This window comes from Rutilus rutilus, assembly GCF_951802725.1.
Source record: "Rutilus rutilus genome assembly, chromosome: 10".
Classification (NCBI taxonomy): Eukaryota; Metazoa; Chordata; class Actinopteri; order Cypriniformes; family Leuciscidae; genus Rutilus; species Rutilus rutilus.
This window is the reverse complement of record NC_140215.1, coordinates 32,325,776-32,344,342: the sequence shown is the minus strand read 5'-3', so window position 1 is coordinate 32,344,342 and position 18,567 is coordinate 32,325,776.

Sequence of the window (18,567 nt, the reverse complement as noted above, 5' to 3'; positions counted from 1 at the left end):
TGTGAATTACACTGCGCAAACCAAAAGTAATACTACTCACCGGATGAAGAAGGGTAGGCTCTCCACAGAACATAAAATATTAATGTAATTTAATTTTTCGTATTCGCATTCATGAGGAAAAAAACAATGGTCGTGACAGTTCTCCGTTACGGACGTGAGCGCTCTGAAAGCAGCACTAAAAGACTGCTTTAAAACTTTCACAGAGACCTCAAACAGAAACACAAAGCCTTTCTTTAAAGTGAATTTCGTTTTTCGTTTTTTAGAGCTTTCACACTGCACGCGTTTGCAGTCCGTTTATCCGTTCCAGTTGCGGTGCGTATAGGCTACAGCAGTGCAGCGATCGTTTCCGCACCGAGTCTATTTCTGCTGTGCTGCAAACGCTGAATTAAAGTGACAGCACATGTTTCGTGGTCAAAATGAACACAGATTGAGCTGAAAATGTAGTAATTTAACCATAAATGCATTTAATTAAATAAAATGTAGTAATACCACCATTAATGTTTTTAATTAAGTACTGCTTTCTTTCACAGTCATCTTTTTACTTTAAGACCGGGGTAAAGCAATGAAAACGTACTCGGTTACTAAAGTAAACTCGGTTCTCACTGGAGAGGGAACGAGTACTGCGTAAGAACTTACGCTTGGGGGAAAGTCTCTTTCCGTGAGATACTGAAACCAAAAATTATCCTTATTTTTTTATATAATGCAAAACGCGTTGCAGCAGCATACAGACATAGGCGAGGCAGCTTGTGCACCTTTTGGCTGCCCTGCGGCAACTGCAGCAGCCTATCGAGAAGGCCCTCTTGACGCCTTGACCAATGGGGGTGCTTCGAGCCCATTTGCATAGCGTCCCGCCGAAATAGGCGCGGCCTAGGGCTATAAATATAGCGTCGAGAGGCTAGTTCACTGGTTTTCATCGCCGGAGCGAACCAGAGTGAACTGCAGGCACGGCAAGGATACACAGTACTCGTTCCCTCTCTAGAGAGAATCGAGGTTACGTTAGTAACCGAGTATGTTCTCTTACGAGAGGTTCTCTCGTACTGCGTAAGAACTTACGCTTGGGGAACACAATGTAAAACGCCGTGCGTGCTGAGATCCAATACCAAAGTCCCAAGGGCATGTGCCCGGGGCCCATATGGTACATGATCATCAGGGACTCACAGAGAGCCCAGGAAGAGAGGCTAAAGCATCATTCCTGAATAAGTAGCATCCCACCAGGGTGCTTTAAGATAATAGTGTTCCACACAGTCAGGGCAAAATTTGGCCTGATCTGATGAAAATTATGGGTCTTACAATTGCCCTCAGGGCTGCATGATCGATCCGTGAGCATTGCTCAAACAGTTCCCAGTATTCTGAGCCGACATCGGGGCTTATTACTGGCTTATTAGACCGACAGCAGCTTAGCTTGCAAAGCGGGAACTTCCAGGTTATAAAACCTGATAAATGTAGACGGGGAGGCCCAGCCTGCCGCCATACAGATATCATGTAAAGAAATCCCACTAGACCAAGCCCACGAAGAGGCCATGCCTCTTGTGGAGTGCGCTCTGACACCTAATGGGCATCGTAGGCCCTTAGAGATGTATGCCAGCGCTATGGCATCCACTATCCACCTGGATAGGGTCTGTTTCGTCACAGCTAGCCCTTTAGAGCGTCCGTAGAACGAAACAAATAGCTGCTCTGTCTGTCTGAAAACAGACGAGCAAGACACATAAGCTCTTAATGCCCTGACCGGGCAGAGCAAAGTGGCGTCCTCCTCCTCGTCAGGGACCGGTAAGGCCGACAGGGAAATGACCTGGGACCTGAAGGGTGTGTTGAGAGATTTAGGAACATACCCGTGTCTCGGTTTGAGCCTGACAATAGAGTCATTTGGCCCAAACTCCATACGTCGCGCTTACTGAAAGCGCTTGCAAGTCCCCCACACGCTTTACTGAAGCGAGAGCCAAAAGAAACGCTGTCTTGAAGGACAAATGTTTGATATCCACAGATTGGATTGGCTCAAATGGGGCACCTTTCATGGCCTCCAAGACCATGGAAAGGTCCCATATGGGAACTGAAGAAGGTCTGGGAGGGTTTAACCTCTTCGCTCCTCTTAGGAAGCGAATGACCAGATCGTTCTTCCCAAGTGACTGGCCTAGCGTTGGTTTAACAAACGCCGCTATAGCTGCCACATAAACCTTGAGCGTGGAAGGGGTTCTGCCCTTTTCCAGAAGCTCTTGTAGGAAGGAAAGAACGTCCGTCAACCCACAGTCCTGGGGCGACGCGCCATGGGCTGTGCACCAGCTAGAAAACACAGACCATTTTGAGCAATAGAGCCGTCTCGTAGAGGGAGCTCTAGCCTGCGTGATTGTGTTTAGCACTCCCGTAGGGAGGTGAGCGGGTACCCATTGATGGCCCACACGTGTAGGGCCCAAAGCTCCGGGCGAGGATGCCAAATCGAGCCCTTGGCTTGGGTGAGGAGGTCTCTCCTCAGAGGTATCGGCTATGGGGCAGAGCTCGCTAGCTGCATCAGAACTGGGAACCAAACCTGTTTTTTCCAGAACGGAGCTACTAGTAGCACCGAGCATCCATTTTCCCTGATCCGCTCTATTACCTGAGGTATGAGCGCAATGGGGGGAAAAGCATAGAGTGGGCAGCGGGGCCATACGTGAGCCAGCGCATCCCTGCTCTTGGAGAAGTATATCGGGCAGTGAGCGTTTTCTTGAGACGCAAACAGGTCTACTTCCGCTTTGCCGAACTTCTTCCACAGCAATTGGACTGTCTGTGGATGTCGGGACCATTCTCCTGCTGGAACATTGTTCCTGGACAGTCTGTCTGGTCCCAAATTCAAGTGGCCGGGCACATGGGCTGCTTTCATTGAGCGCAAATTGTGCTGGGCCCAGACCAGGAGGTGTTCCGTCAGCCTGTGAAGGGTTCGGGATCTGACACATCCATGGCACCATCTCCAGGATTCAGCTCTGAGCTCCTCATCCTCAGTGCTCACACCAGTCTGCAGAGATTTCAGATCCTACAAAAATACACAAACATAATACAAAAGCAGTTATTTTAACAGCACAATGTCATTTTATTGAATTAGAAATAACAAAATGATCTTACTTTATATTTTAGTAAGATCCCTAAAAATACCCTTTTTCCCCAAACAAATGCCGCCATCAACTTTTCTTGCAGGTCCTGCTCCACCACAAAAGATCTGCAGCAAATGCACAGAAATCAAGAATCAGAAAAGTGTCGTAATAGCTCTGTTTGAAATTACAATAATTAAAATAAACTACAACAATATATTGTTATTCATTTCTGTAGTATACTCACTCAAAGCCTTCATCAGCCACTCTCCACCAGATAAAAACACATCTGTTTATCTGTCCCTGTAACATCCAGACAATATTCACATTACCTCTGTGATTTATGAGCTCAATACTACATTTACATGTTGAGGTTGTTGCTGATGTGTTAACTCACTTTTAATCCAACATAAATTTTCCTCAATTTATCAACAGTACAAATGGACAAATAAAATATTCAACTTACATTTACATTTTACATTTAGCTGACGCTTTTATCCAAAGCAACTTACAATTGCTATATATGTCAGAGGTTGCACACCTCTGGAGCAACTAGGGGTTAAGAGTCTTGCTCAGGGACACATTGGTGTCTCACAGTGGATTCGAACCCGGGTCTCTCACACCAAAGGCATGTGTCTTATCCATTGCGCCACACCACCCACCAGGATTTGGTAACTAAAGTAACTAAACTTATGTTTAGTTACTTTATAGATTTGTTTTCTAGACTTTACTTACAGCACATTTGTCTAATGTAAACAGTGTTGACAACAGTGAATTCTCTTACATAATAGCACACATTCATCACTCAGATATCTATTTCATGTTGTGATGTGCTCATCTGCAATACTTATAGAAGATTATCCTGTCAGATGTAAATAGACATATAAAATGAGCGTCTTTAAGATGTACAGACCTGCCAACCTGTACGCATTTTGCGTAGCGGATACGCATTTTGACTTCAAAGTACGCTGGTACGATTTGTTAGTCTAAACTACGCAAAAACCTGGTGACGCCTCTGCATGCGCAGTCCTCAAATCAAGCAACAGCAAAAGAAGAAGAGTTCGACCAATCATAGCGCTGGATTCATTCCCCAAATAGCAAGCGGGTATGATTGACAGATGCGTAAGGCCTATCATTAAAAAGAGACTGAAAATCGACACCAATAAAGAATCCCGCTCGATCCGCCTTCCACTCCCGCGGCCCGCAGTCTGGCTGATTTCATAAGCGAGGACAGTACAGTAGTCACTGTACATCTGACTCCTGAAGGTAAACGGCCTGGGCTGGGCTCGATATGGAAAGTTGAAATATTGTACTGAGTTAACGTAATCCTATGGATTCGATGATCACACGGATCGCATTATCTTAAAATACTCCGTTCTTCATGGTCACTCAGAAAAGAGGAAGACATCATTCAGCCATGCAAATAATAAAATGCTCAAGAAATGCTGAACGATAAATCTTAATAAACTTGAAATCGCTATGGCTTAGTGATTATGAAAGTGATGTGATTTGTAGATTACGGATAAGCGCGAGTCTGGAGAAACAGGCGTTTATTAATTAATTATCAGTGCTAAGAAACGTAGCCTTCATGTGTTACGTTATTGTGTTAATAATAACTAAAGTAGCCTACCTAATTATGTTACATATTTATTTTGTATGAAAACTAGCGCGTTCGTTACAGATTAAAAAGTAGGCTACTACCGCGTTGTATCAGTGCTGCGCGAGCTCTCTCTCACAAACACGGACGCGCGCACAAAGAAGAGAAGATAATTGTAAAATTAAATTTGACTGGCTAAGTTTAAATTTTGTTCTTGCTTGTTTTAGTTTTGTTTTTTTTTGTTTTATTTTGTCAAAATGCCAGAAAGCATTTTGTATTATCCATCCTTGTTTTTAAAATTCGTTAAATGACGAACATTTTACTGTTAACAGCCCTTATGTCGGATTCGTCTAACTTACCGGTATACTTGATTCTTTTTAGAATAAGTGATTCGTTATGCTCTTATTGGACTCCTGTCTAATCATTGTCAACTGTTTTCTATAAATATGTTTGTATTGGGTAACATTTATTCAGCTAATGCGTGTCCTGTTTAAAATGCGCAATGTTCAAAGGCAAAGACAGCACGTCACAAATAGAAGCCCTTTTCCCTGTGGTATTTAGTATCATATTTGGATATTGGAATAATAAATTAAGTAGCCTATCTTAATTGTAAATTTTCTTTTTACAGTTTTATAGGGGTTTTATATTTTATATTTTATACTGCATTATATTGCATTGCACACATTTTATGCAATGCAATATAATGCATGTGATAAGTCGTCGTCCACAACCCCCCCGTCGTCGTCGTCGTCGTCGTCGAAAATCTGTCCGGAAGTAGTAGATCATCCGAGAACTTCTCGCCTACTCTTTTGTGAATACTGTTTCGAACATACTACTCCTTTCACGTACTGTTTTATCCTACTATATAGTAGGTAAGTAGGCATATTCGAACGCACTTTAAGTATATGTACGTCCGAATCTCGCGAGAATTAGTACGTCACCCAGGTAATTCTCGCCTACTCTTTTATGAATACTAAGGATTCATATATACTTTTTTGCTCGCCTACTGCTTTTCCCCTACTATATAGTAGGGAAGTATGCGGTTTCGAACGCAGCATCAGTATTTTTTCCCTCACTGCGCCTGCGCGAAAACAGAAGTTTAACCATTTCATCTTCAGCAAAAAAACAAAACAAAAAAAACAAGAGGGAGATCTTTAAGTTCTGTAGTTCAAACTAGCTACAAATTACTGTTGCTTACCTCCAGTTCGTGTTGCAAAATGGATGAACCATTACCCACGTCTTCCAAGCCACCTGCGATGTACACTTTGCCTCTTTTATTAATTTGTTAAACAATGTTTTTGAAATAAAGCTGTTTTTAATTTTCATTGATTAATTGTTGCAGTGTTCGGACATATTATAGACTGTTAATAATTAATTATATATGCCTATAATTCATTGTAATTGACCTAAATGTTTTAGACAATTTTCAATGGGGAGGAAGCTTCTATGTAATATTTTATAATCCTCACAGCGCAGCGCGTTGGTTATTCGGTGATGCGCTATGAAATTATTGCGTGGCAATTTAATTATAATAGCCGATCAATTTAATAATAAAAGTAGCCTAGGCCTTCCCTAATAATAATAATAATAATAATAATAATACAATAATACTATTAATAATTTAATACATAAATTGGAAATGCTAAATCATCTTAATATTGATAGCTGATGCTTGTTTTGACAATATCTCTGGATACATGATATCGTCTATAGGCGCAACCCGGCACAAGGGTTTTTCGCGCTGATTAGTGCATATTTCACACGTATAGTGTGAGCAGTGAAGTCACAGCTCGACATTCGGACCGTACAGTGTGAGCACATAAATCCAGAGCTTTGGCTTTACATCGCATGTAATCTACTCGTTCAGTGTGAGTAGGTACCTTGCTGAAATCGCACAGACATCGCACAGTGTATGCCCGCCTTAATTGTGTATTTGTTTATTTATTTTATTAAAATCTGTTTGAATGTTCGCCGGTTCCCGCCTCCTTATTCCCATAACATCTAACCTCGTTAAACATCTGTTTAACTTATAACATGAAAGTAAGGTTAATGATATAACTTGGAGAACACAATTTTCAGTTTTACTCAAATTAGGGTGATGCAAAAATGAGTACATCCCACTGAAAGTGTCTGGAGCAAAGCTACATTTTAGACTAAAAATGTCTAATTTAACAAGAATTTAACCACAGGTGAATCTAATTATTCATTACACAGGTGTCCAGCAGACAATTGACTATAATAAGGTGTTACTTCCCATTTCATGCTGTCAGCAATGGTATCACATGGAAGAGAAATGTCACAAGACCTGAGAAAGAAAATTATTTCTTTACACCAGAAAGGTGAAGGCTTTAAGAAGATCAGCAAAGCTTTCTTATCAGTCAGACTACTTTAGCAAAAGTGGTATGTAATGACCTGATCAATATCAGTCCTTTTGTTATTTTGTTTATTTCTGAATTATGTGGGTTATTGTATTTTGTTTGATAGTGTTTAATGCATATGCAAGAAGATTTATCATTTAATTATTTCTGTGCTGTTCAGATGTGCCTGGTAATTTAACAGTTGAGTTGTGTTTTCTTTAAAATGTTTTAAGGATGGTTCATTACATAAGAGAAGCTCACTAATCAATCTGTTAATGTTAAAGATTTAGTGTTTTAACCCTCTGGGGTCTGAGGTGTTTTTGGGGTCCTTGAGATGTTCTGACATGCCCTGACATTTGTGCTTTTTTCAGTTGCTTATAAACATATTAATGGCAAAAAAAAAATTACACACTATTTAGCACAAACAGGGCTACCATAATATGTGAGCAACAAGAATGTACATGTCTGCATTTTTGAGAGAATAATGTTTATGCGTGGTTATTGAAAAAACTAAAAACTAAAGTTTCTGAAATAAGGCCATAAAACACGTATACTAAATATGTGCCAATAAGACTTTTGTCTAATAGATGTCATTGCCTAGTGTTTTTTCTCCAAAATGATGTGAAAATCACCCTGCCTAATCATTCACATAACACAATACATTGATTTGAATTTTGCAAAGCACTTTCTGTTTGGAAAGGCAATATTCGGAGTGGGCGTCACAGATCATGCGTATTTAGTGGTTCACACCTTAGGAGACAATGGGGCCTGCATACTTAATTAGCCATTCATTCAGGTGAGTCACTGAGCCACAAGAATGCAAGAGCAACAGTTGGAAGCATCTCAATTCTTTTTTATTTTTCCACATATTGTGCTTGCAATTTGGCCTATAATATCCAAGGAAAACATGTCTAGTAATTGTGCAGTTAATTCTCATACTGTATTTTCAGTTTTGGAATATTTATCCTCTCCCCAAATTTGTCACTAATAAAACACAATAAAAATTATTTAAAGAAAAGGCTTAAATTTACATTTTAATAGTTTGTTTACATCTACCTTGTAAATATTTTTTTTTATTAAAAAGGTTACAATTACAACAACAATTCAAGTGTAATCTTTCTTTGTAAAATCTAAAGTATACATTTTATCATACATATTTCAAAGTTAAAAAGGTTACAACAACAATAATTACAATTTCAACAATATTTCAAGTGTACTCTTTCTTTGTAAAAAAAAAGATTATAGGCCCACATTTTATCTATGTATTCATTACTTTGAATATAGCCAACATTGGAACAGCTAACATCTTAGTTGATGACTTTATTTTTGACAAAAATAGTAGACTATTTTATATATAGAAATTGCTAAACAAAAGCTTATTTGATGTGGCAGTATATTCTACAGTAAAAACTGTACCCAAATCTACTAAACAAAATGTTGTCTTTCATATTTCGCCTGACTGTAACGTTGTTTTCATGAAATATTAGTGCATATTGTTAATTTGCCGTTTAATACGTTGCTTATACAAATAGCCTACATTTTATTTAAACATATTTCAGTCGATTTTTACTCATCTCAGTATAGCAATACAGTTTGCTAAAACAACATCATTCATTCACACACGCGATTTAAATTTAACTTCTGGCAAATATGAAGTTGATGATAGGCTATTGACTCGCGATCTTCGCAGTAGGCTAGTGAACGCACCGGAGAAATGCACATTTATTAGGCTACATAGTTTTTTTTGTTTTGGATGGTTTTGTTTAGAACCAGCTTTCTGTAAATATATAAAAAAATTTTTAGACATGTGAGGCGAGTAGGCTACGGGTTCATGATGATCTCCAGTTCAGACCTTATGTTGTGATTGCTAGCCTATCCAGGAAATTTGTTAATGAAAAAATTATTAAAATTAAGATACAATTGATACAAAACGAAATTCGTTTTAAAGAAAGGATTTGTACTTTCTGTTTTGAGGTCTCTGTGAATGTTTGAAAGTATTTTAGTGCTTAGAGCGCTCGCGTCCATAATGGAGAACTGTCACGTAATATTGTTTTTTTCCTCATAAATGCGAACACGAAAAATAAAAGACAAAAGACTTTTAAGTTAAACTTACTCCGAAATTGTGTCCTCGGCGGAATTCGCTCTTCAATATGCTGCCGTTCGTCGTCTGTTACAATCTTCCTCTGAGGAAACAACCCGGTATCGTGCATTCTTCCTCGCTGTCCAGAATCATCTGAAGGGCGTCTTTATTACCGGAGAAGCGTGCCATACTCAAAACGCGATGAACTATCAGTAAGTCTGATAGAAACTGTGTTTTGATGGCATTGATCGGGGGGCGTATGCGATGCATACTAGATCACCTAAACTATTTACATGTGAATCGCGCCGGGGGCGGGGCGCCCGCAGCTGATTATAAAGATAATGAGGCAGAAGGAAAACAAAAAAAACAAGAGGGAGATCTTTAAGTTCTGTAGTTCAAACTAGCTACAAATTACTGTTGCTTACCTCCAGTTCGTGTTGCAAAATGGATGAACCATTACCCACGTCTTCCAAGCCACCTGCGATGTACACTTTGCCTCTTTTATTAATTTGTTAAACAATGTTTTTGAAATAAAGCTGTTTTTAATTTTCATTGATTAATTGTTGCAGTGTTCGGACATATTATAGACTGTTAATAATTAATTATATATGCCTATAATTCATTGTAATTGACCTAAATGTTTTAGACAATTTTCAATGGGGAGGAAGCTTCTATGTAATATTTTATAATCCTCACAGCGCAGCGCGTTGGTTATTCGGTGATGCGCTATGAAATTATTGCGTGGCAATTTAATTATAATAGCCGATCAATTTAATAATAAAAGTAGCCTAGGCCTTCCCTAATAATAATAATAATAATAATAATAATACAATAATACTATTAATAATTTAATACATAAATTGGAAATGCTAAATCATCTTAATATTGATAGCTGATGCTTGTTTTGACAATATCTCTGGATACATGATATCGTCTATAGGCGCAACCCGGCACAAGGGTTTTTCGCGCTGATTAGTGCATATTTCACACGTATAGTGTGAGCAGTGAAGTCACAGCTCGACATTCGGACCGTACAGTGTGAGCACATAAATCCAGAGCTTTGGCTTTACATCGCATGTAATCTACTCGTTCAGTGTGAGTAGGTACCTTGCTGAAATCGCACAGACATCGCACAGTGTATGCCCGCCTTAATTGTGTATTTGTTTATTTATTTTATTAAAATCTGTTTGAATGTTCGCCGGTTCCCGCCTCCTTATTCCCATAACATCTAACCTCGTTAAACATCTGTTTAACTTATAACATGAAAGTAAGGTTAATGATATAACTTGGAGAACACAATTTTCAGTTTTACTCAAATTAGGGTGATGCAAAAATGAGTACATCCCACTGAAAGTGTCTGGAGCAAAGCTACATTTTAGACTAAAAATGTCTAATTTAACAAGAATTTAACCACAGGTGAATCTAATTATTCATTACACAGGTGTCCAGCAGACAATTGACTATAATAAGGTGTTACTTCCCATTTCATGCTGTCAGCAATGGTATCACATGGAAGAGAAATGTCACAAGACCTGAGAAAGAAAATTATTTCTTTACACCAGAAAGGTGAAGGCTTTAAGAAGATCAGCAAAGCTTTCTTATCAGTCAGACTACTTTAGCAAAAGTGGTATGTAATGACCTGATCAATATCAGTCCTTTTGTTATTTTGTTTATTTCTGAATTATGTGGGTTATTGTATTTTGTTTGATAGTGTTTAATGCATATGCAAGAAGATTTATCATTTAATTATTTCTGTGCTGTTCAGATGTGCCTGGTAATTTAACAGTTGAGTTGTGTTTTCTTTAAAATGTTTTAAGGATGGTTCATTACATAAGAGAAGCTCACTAATCAATCTGTTAATGTTAAAGATTTAGTGTTTTAACCCTCTGGGGTCTGAGGTGTTTTTGGGGTCCTTGAGATGTTCTGACATGCCCTGACATTTGTGCTTTTTTCAGTTGCTTATAAACATATTAATGGCAAAAAAAAAATTACACACTATTTAGCACAAACAGGGCTACCATAATATGTGAGCAACAAGAATGTACATGTCTGCATTTTTGAGAGAATAATGTTTATGCGTGGTTATTGAAAAAACTAAAAACTAAAGTTTCTGAAATAAGGCCATAAAACACGTATACTAAATATGTGCCAATAAGACTTTTGTCTAATAGATGTCATTGCCTAGTGTTTTTTCTCCAAAATGATGTGAAAATCACCCTGCCTAATCATTCACATAACACAATACATTGATTTGAATTTTGCAAAGCACTTTCTGTTTGGAAAGGCAATATTCGGAGTGGGCGTCACAGATCATGCGTATTTAGTGGTTCACACCTTAGGAGACAATGGGGCCTGCATACTTAATTAGCCATTCATTCAGGTGAGTCACTGAGCCACAAGAATGCAAGAGCAACAGTTGGAAGCATCTCAATTCTTTTTTATTTTTCCACATATTGTGCTTGCAATTTGGCCTATAATATCCAAGGAAAACATGTCTAGTAATTGTGCAGTTAATTCTCATACTGTATTTTCAGTTTTGGAATATTTATCCTCTCCCCAAATTTGTCACTAATAAAACACAATAAAAATTATTTAAAGAAAAGGCTTAAATTTACATTTTAATAGTTTGTTTACATCTACCTTGTAAATATTTTTTTTTATTAAAAAGGTTACAATTACAACAACAATTCAAGTGTAATCTTTCTTTGTAAAATCTAAAGTATACATTTTATCATACATATTTCAAAGTTAAAAAGGTTACAACAACAATAATTACAATTTCAACAATATTTCAAGTGTACTCTTTCTTTGTAAAAAAAAAGATTATAGGCCCACATTTTATCTATGTATTCATTACTTTGAATATAGCCAACATTGGAACAGCTAACATCTTAGTTGATGACTTTATTTTTGACAAAAATAGTAGACTATTTTATATATAGAAATTGCTAAACAAAAGCTTATTTGATGTGGCAGTATATTCTACAGTAAAAACTGTACCCAAATCTACTAAACAAAATGTTGTCTTTCATATTTCGCCTGACTGTAACGTTGTTTTCATGAAATATTAGTGCATATTGTTAATTTGCCGTTTAATACGTTGCTTATACAAATAGCCTACATTTTATTTAAACATATTTCAGTCGATTTTTACTCATCTCAGTATAGCAATACAGTTTGCTAAAACAACATCATTCATTCACACACGCGATTTAAATTTAACTTCTGGCAAATATGAAGTTGATGATAGGCTATTGACTCGCGATCTTCGCAGTAGGCTAGTGAACGCACCGGAGAAATGCACATTTATTAGGCTACATAGTTTTTTTTGTTTTGGATGGTTTTGTTTAGAACCAGCTTTCTGTAAATATATAAAAAAATTTTTAGACATGTGAGGCGAGTAGGCTACGGGTTCATGATGATCTCCAGTTCAGACCTTATGTTGTGATTGCTAGCCTATCCAGGAAATTTGTTAATGAAAAAATTATTAAAATTAAGATACAATTGATACAAAACGAAATTCGTTTTAAAGAAAGGATTTGTACTTTCTGTTTTGAGGTCTCTGTGAATGTTTGAAAGTATTTTAGTGCTTAGAGCGCTCGCGTCCATAATGGAGAACTGTCACGTAATATTGTTTTTTTCCTCATAAATGCGAACACGAAAAATAAAAGACAAAAGACTTTTAAGTTAAACTTACTCCGAAATTGTGTCCTCGGCGGAATTCGCTCTTCAATATGCTGCCGTTCGTCGTCTGTTACAATCTTCCTCTGAGGAAACAACCCGGTATCGTGCATTCTTCCTCGCTGTCCAGAATCATCTGAAGGGCGTCTTTATTACCGGAGAAGCGTGCCATACTCAAAACGCGATGAACTATCAGTAAGTCTGATAGAAACTGTGTTTTGATGGCATTGATCGGGGGGCGTATGCGATGCATACTAGATCACCTAAACTATTTACATGTGAATCGCGCCGGGGGCGGGGCGCCCGCAGCTGATTATAAAGATAATGAGGCAGAAGGAAAAACGGTACCTCTCCTTGCTTTCAAACGGATTACATGAGTTGAAAACATTTGTGTTTTATATAAATTACTTCATTTAAAAGAAGAGATTTCAAGCTTCATAAAGACATAACTCACATGCCTGTGTGAGAAGTATTCGCTGAGTTATGATTCATTTTCGGACGCGTTTCAGAATGGACTACACGGACAGAGAGAAGGCAGAACCTAGCTTCGTGTTTATTTTTCTTTATTTGGCAAAAAGCACCACACTTTGTTTTTATTGTGAGTATACACAAAAATAATACACATTTAACAGAATCGATTGATGTATGAAACTCCTATGGAAAATCAAAGTCAACAGAGTATTTATGAGTTTCTTTTACACTGATAAAAAAAAAGCGAGCTGGTATCGCCGGCAATACCGTAGACCTCTGGGGGTTAATAAAGTATCCTGTTGAACTATGTGAAATCCCGCGAGAGACGAGAACGGAAACAGGAAGGGGAGGAAAAAAAACGAAACTGAGCACGAGAGTGAGCACGAGGGCTAGTCTGCTATTAATAGAGTTTGTGGGCTTAACGCTTTAAGTTGGACTATAATTTGTTTTATCAGAAACTGCGCTCTCTGCGTAGGAGTTTGTGACTGAGGGAAAGTGAAACACCACCGGAGTTGTGTGTTTTTGGACTGTGACGCGAGCTTAGGCCTGTTAGCCTCTCTGGCTAAATTAGCTCGTGGTTTTTCAGTAACGTTACTGTCACACATACACTTTGTCTGCTGGAAGAGAGGAGACGATATCGGGAAGAGATTCGCTGGCTGACGCGGACGGTTTCGTCATTGGGGACTGTTTGACTGTCGGTGCTGGGCGGATGAAGCTGTTTAACCCTTGCTGTGCCGCTGGCAAACGGAGTTCGCCTGACAAGAGAGAGAGTTACAGACGCGGTAGGATCTGAGCTTTTCACTACACGCCAGGAGGTATTGTTGCTTTCTTCACTTTATGAGCTCCAACCTTAAGCGCGCCAACGAACGAACTTAATGCAGGCCTGCTAAAACAACTGAAAAATAAGAGTGCACTCAGGTTATCACAGACCATTGACTTTATTACCCGGGGTTTTTTTTTTCTTCAAATTGGGTTTTATTTTCATATCGTCACCTTCCTAAAATAATTGCCTAAGTCATTTTTTCAGGTTTCTCAGAAAACACAAAAAACGGAACCTAACTTCAGAGGCCGAGTAGACTTTCGTTCTTCTTACAGGGGTAGAAATGCATGATCTGTTCAACTGAGGATGTGGGTGATTTTACCAGAGGTGGCCAGCATCATGAGGAGATGACTTATGCAAAAAAAATCATTTTTGTCCAAAAATTACTTAGGCAATTATTTTAGGAAGGTGACGATATTTGCTTTTTGCTGTTCAACTGTTATGTGAGTTTTGCATAATACAAAAGGAGGAAATTGAGCTATGGCGTTCTTGTTGTTTATTCTTTCACCAGCCATTGTATTTGTGTAGCTCAGTGTTTTCTGTGTTAATATTCTATGTTTTAAAACCAAGAATATTCTTTCAGGTACCCATTGATAAACAGAGAGATAGTGAGAATCATAGTGTTCTTAGACAGGGTTATTATACAATGGAATGTCTCTTTCACCATTTTACCAAGCATTAGGATTAAGAGGGTTTAATACTTTATACGCTGCTGTATAACGTACTTGCCTCATCACGAGCCTATGGTGAAAAGGGTTACAGGTACAAAAATGTAAAAAAGATGGAACTGCAACCATCTCACGGACACGTCCAGGTCGTCTCGTCGGAAATTAACTCCTCGACAGGAGCGTCTTCTGATGAGAAGGGTTGAAGAAAATTGCCATGCAAGTTCACTGCAGTTATCTAAAGAAGAAAGCCAAACTGGGCTGACTATTTCCCGTGACACAATACGGTGTACACTGCAGAGGAATGGCATGCATGGCTGCCGTACACGAAAAAAAGTCAGGCACAAAAAAGCCAGCCTAGAGTTTGCCAGGGCCCATGCTGACAAATGGCACTTTTCCACTGCATGGCACGGCTTGGTTCGGCGCGGAACAGTTCGGCTCGCTTCGCTTTTCCACTGAGTGGTACGACTCAACTCAGTACGGCACGGTTCGGTTCTCTTTAGCTCGGTTGCTTTTCCACTGCAGTTAGTACTGCTTCAACGTGGGTGGGACTGATCGTTATAGTTGCACCGCCTCTACTGCCATGACATCATCGTAAACGCGCCACATTTCAAACGCACAACACAGGAACAATGGATCTTATGGAACAATGGATCTGCAGTGGAAAAGCGCCAAAAGATGAAGCTTACTGGGACTCTATACTCTGGAGTGATGAGACCAAGATAAATGTTTTTGGAACTGATGGCTTCAAAACTGTATGGCGTCGCAAAGGTGAGGAATACAAAGAAAAATGCATGGTGCCTACAGTAAAACATGGTGGTGGCAGTGTCCTTATGTGGGGCTGCATAAGTGCTGCTGGTGTCGGGGAGCAGCATTTCATTGATGGCATCATGAATTCACATATGTACTTGCTCTATACTGGAAGAGAAGATGCTACCATCACTCCATGCCCTTGGTCGTCGTGCACTTTTCCAACATGACAATGATCCTAAACGCACATTTAAGGCCACTGCTGGATTTCTGAAGAACAGGGTGAAAGTGATTCAGTGGCCAAGTATGTCTCCTGATCTGAACCCAATCGAACACCTATGGGGAATTCTGAAGAGACAAGTTGAGCATCACTCTCCATCCAGCATCTAAAAGAGGACATTATTGAAGAATGGAAAAAGATAGATGTTGTCACCAACTTGTTCATTCCATGCCTAGAAGACTTGGTGCTGTCATTAAAAATCATGGAGGCCATACAAAGTACAAGATATAGTCTTCTTGTGGGGTGTAATAATTTTTGCATCACCCTAATTTGAGTTAAACTGAAAAATGTGTATTCTAAGTTATATTATTAACCTTACTTTCATGTTATAAGTTAAACAGATGTTATATTAAACACAGTCTTGACAACATTTTGGAAATTGTTTTTTTGTGTTCATTGAGATATTGTTTAAAATGTTACTTTTCAAAGGGGGTGTGCTCACACTGTAAAAAATTTCTAACCCTCCCAAATCAAAAATTTCAAGTGACCGATAACATCTAATTTTTTCAATTGGCCCAAGTGAAATTCTGTAAATTGAATTTAATCAATTGTTGCAATAGTCTGTTACCACTGGCTTAATGAGAAATAATACATTGAACCAATTGAAAAAAAAAAAAGTTTACCAAACCATGTTATTGGCCCAATTATATATTTTAAATTGTAGTAGCCTTCTTTTTTTGTTTTACCTAAACTAAAAATGTATATTGGTAAATTTATATTTGTAAAGCAACTTTACTGTATTGTTTATTCCCCGTTGCCCCAAAAGAAATATATATATATATATATATTAAAGACATTTTATTTACATTTTAACAATATTGTGAAAATACCTTAAAATGGTAAATATGGTGAAATTGTCTGCACAGTAGAACTTAAAATCATGCATTTAAATTTAGTATTCTCATCAAAAAAATACCTTAACATGCAAGTAACTGGAGAGGGTTAATTCAAATGTTTAGTGCAACTTCAATTGAATTGTTGTATTTTCACAAGAGGTACTTTGAGCACATGAAACTGCATATGAACAGTTTTGTTTAACATCCAAAACATTTACAAATATTTGAAAGATTGCAAAAGTAAAGAAATAAAAATAAAAAAGGAAAACCGAGAAGTACTTCAGGGTTACTTCACTCAGTGTTTAGTGTAATTTCATCTGAACTTTAGTATTCTCACAGGAGGTATTTTGAGCTCATGAAACTGCATCTTACACTTCAAATATTACACATGTAAACACATTTGCAAATATTTAGAAAGCTGCAAAATAGCATTCTCATAAAAGGTACTTCTCCCCTAAGGGATAAGTGAAATTTTACTTAATTTTCCAAAAATGTGCTCCTCAGAGTTTGCACTCTTTTGCTGGACTCAGTTCCCATTTTCAAAAAGACCTTCTGAATGAATTCGAAGGTACATTTTAAGTCCTTGTTGTATTCCATGTTAGGTGCGTAGAGCAAGCCAAAGAGGACAATGAACGCACTCACAAAGTCTCCCATGTTTTCCAGGACAACTTCCTCTTCAAGGACAATTGCAACATTTACCACATTGGAAAGGGATCTTGAAGTTGAATGGTTGCTGCTCACCACTTCAATAATTCCCATTTTCATTGCAAATTTGTGATGCTCCAATGCCTCTGTACTCTGTAAAAAGTATAAAATAGCAATATTAATACTGTGTCAACAAATAGTGAATAAATCCAGAACATCTTCACTGGCCATATCCTCACTATTTAAATTTTTTTTTTTTAAGTTCCAACTTTAAAATATATAGTATGACCTGCTGAAACCGATTTCTAAGAACTATACAGCATATACAAAAAAAAAACTACTTTCATTCAATGTAAAATTTCATTTTCATTAAAAAAAACCCTAAAAAGTCAATAATAAGATGAGACCAAATAAACAAATCACAAACAACATCACAAATAAATGAAATAGAATAAAGAAATATGAAATAAACAGCATTACATTTTTCAGGTGGGTTCAACAGTATACTCAGGTAAGAAATACTACAGAAATCAAAGTAATCAAATGTAAAATAATTCATTGTAAAAATTAAATACAGATGTATGCTTACAATTACAAAAGTTATTCAGTCAAGAGCAGAGAGTGATTTTCTTTTAGTTTTGCTCTTTAATTATCATGACAGCAGCAGGAATATTAGGCTGCTGTCACAAGAGTTTATCCACAGCTCCAATATACTGTTACATGACAGGCGTTATATTTCTCAACCATTTACATCCCAAAACTGACTATTTTAACTTACTACTCAGCCAAGACAGGTGTTTGACATAATTTTGTGCATATTTGACCGTTTAAGCGGAGCAAAACACTCATTTTGGTACTTGCGATAATTTTAATATGATATAAAAAGTTAATTATATCCACTGACCTACAGAATATGACAATATGGTTGGCAAAGTTGGACTATAAGGTTATGAAATTAAATATTTTACATTACCAACCAAGGAGTAACACAAAATGACAGACATCAACTTCGTATGCAGCCTGAATTAACTTACACTGTCACATGTTTTAGCGGTCTCATTGCGCCTCAATAAAGAAACTTAACACAAATTACATATCATAAGAGCTAACAGTATTAGCCACAAATAAGGAATGAACAAATGCAATAAGAACTCTTGTTAAATACTCACTGTGAAAGTCGTAACGTTAGTGGTTCCGTTTTCTTCACTAAGTTAAATGATAGTGCTACCTGAGTCAGACCTACCGATGCTACATTGAGAGAGAAAAAAAGTTATAACAGAAACCTATACCTATGTCTCATAAATTGAATAGAATCATAATAAAGTTCGA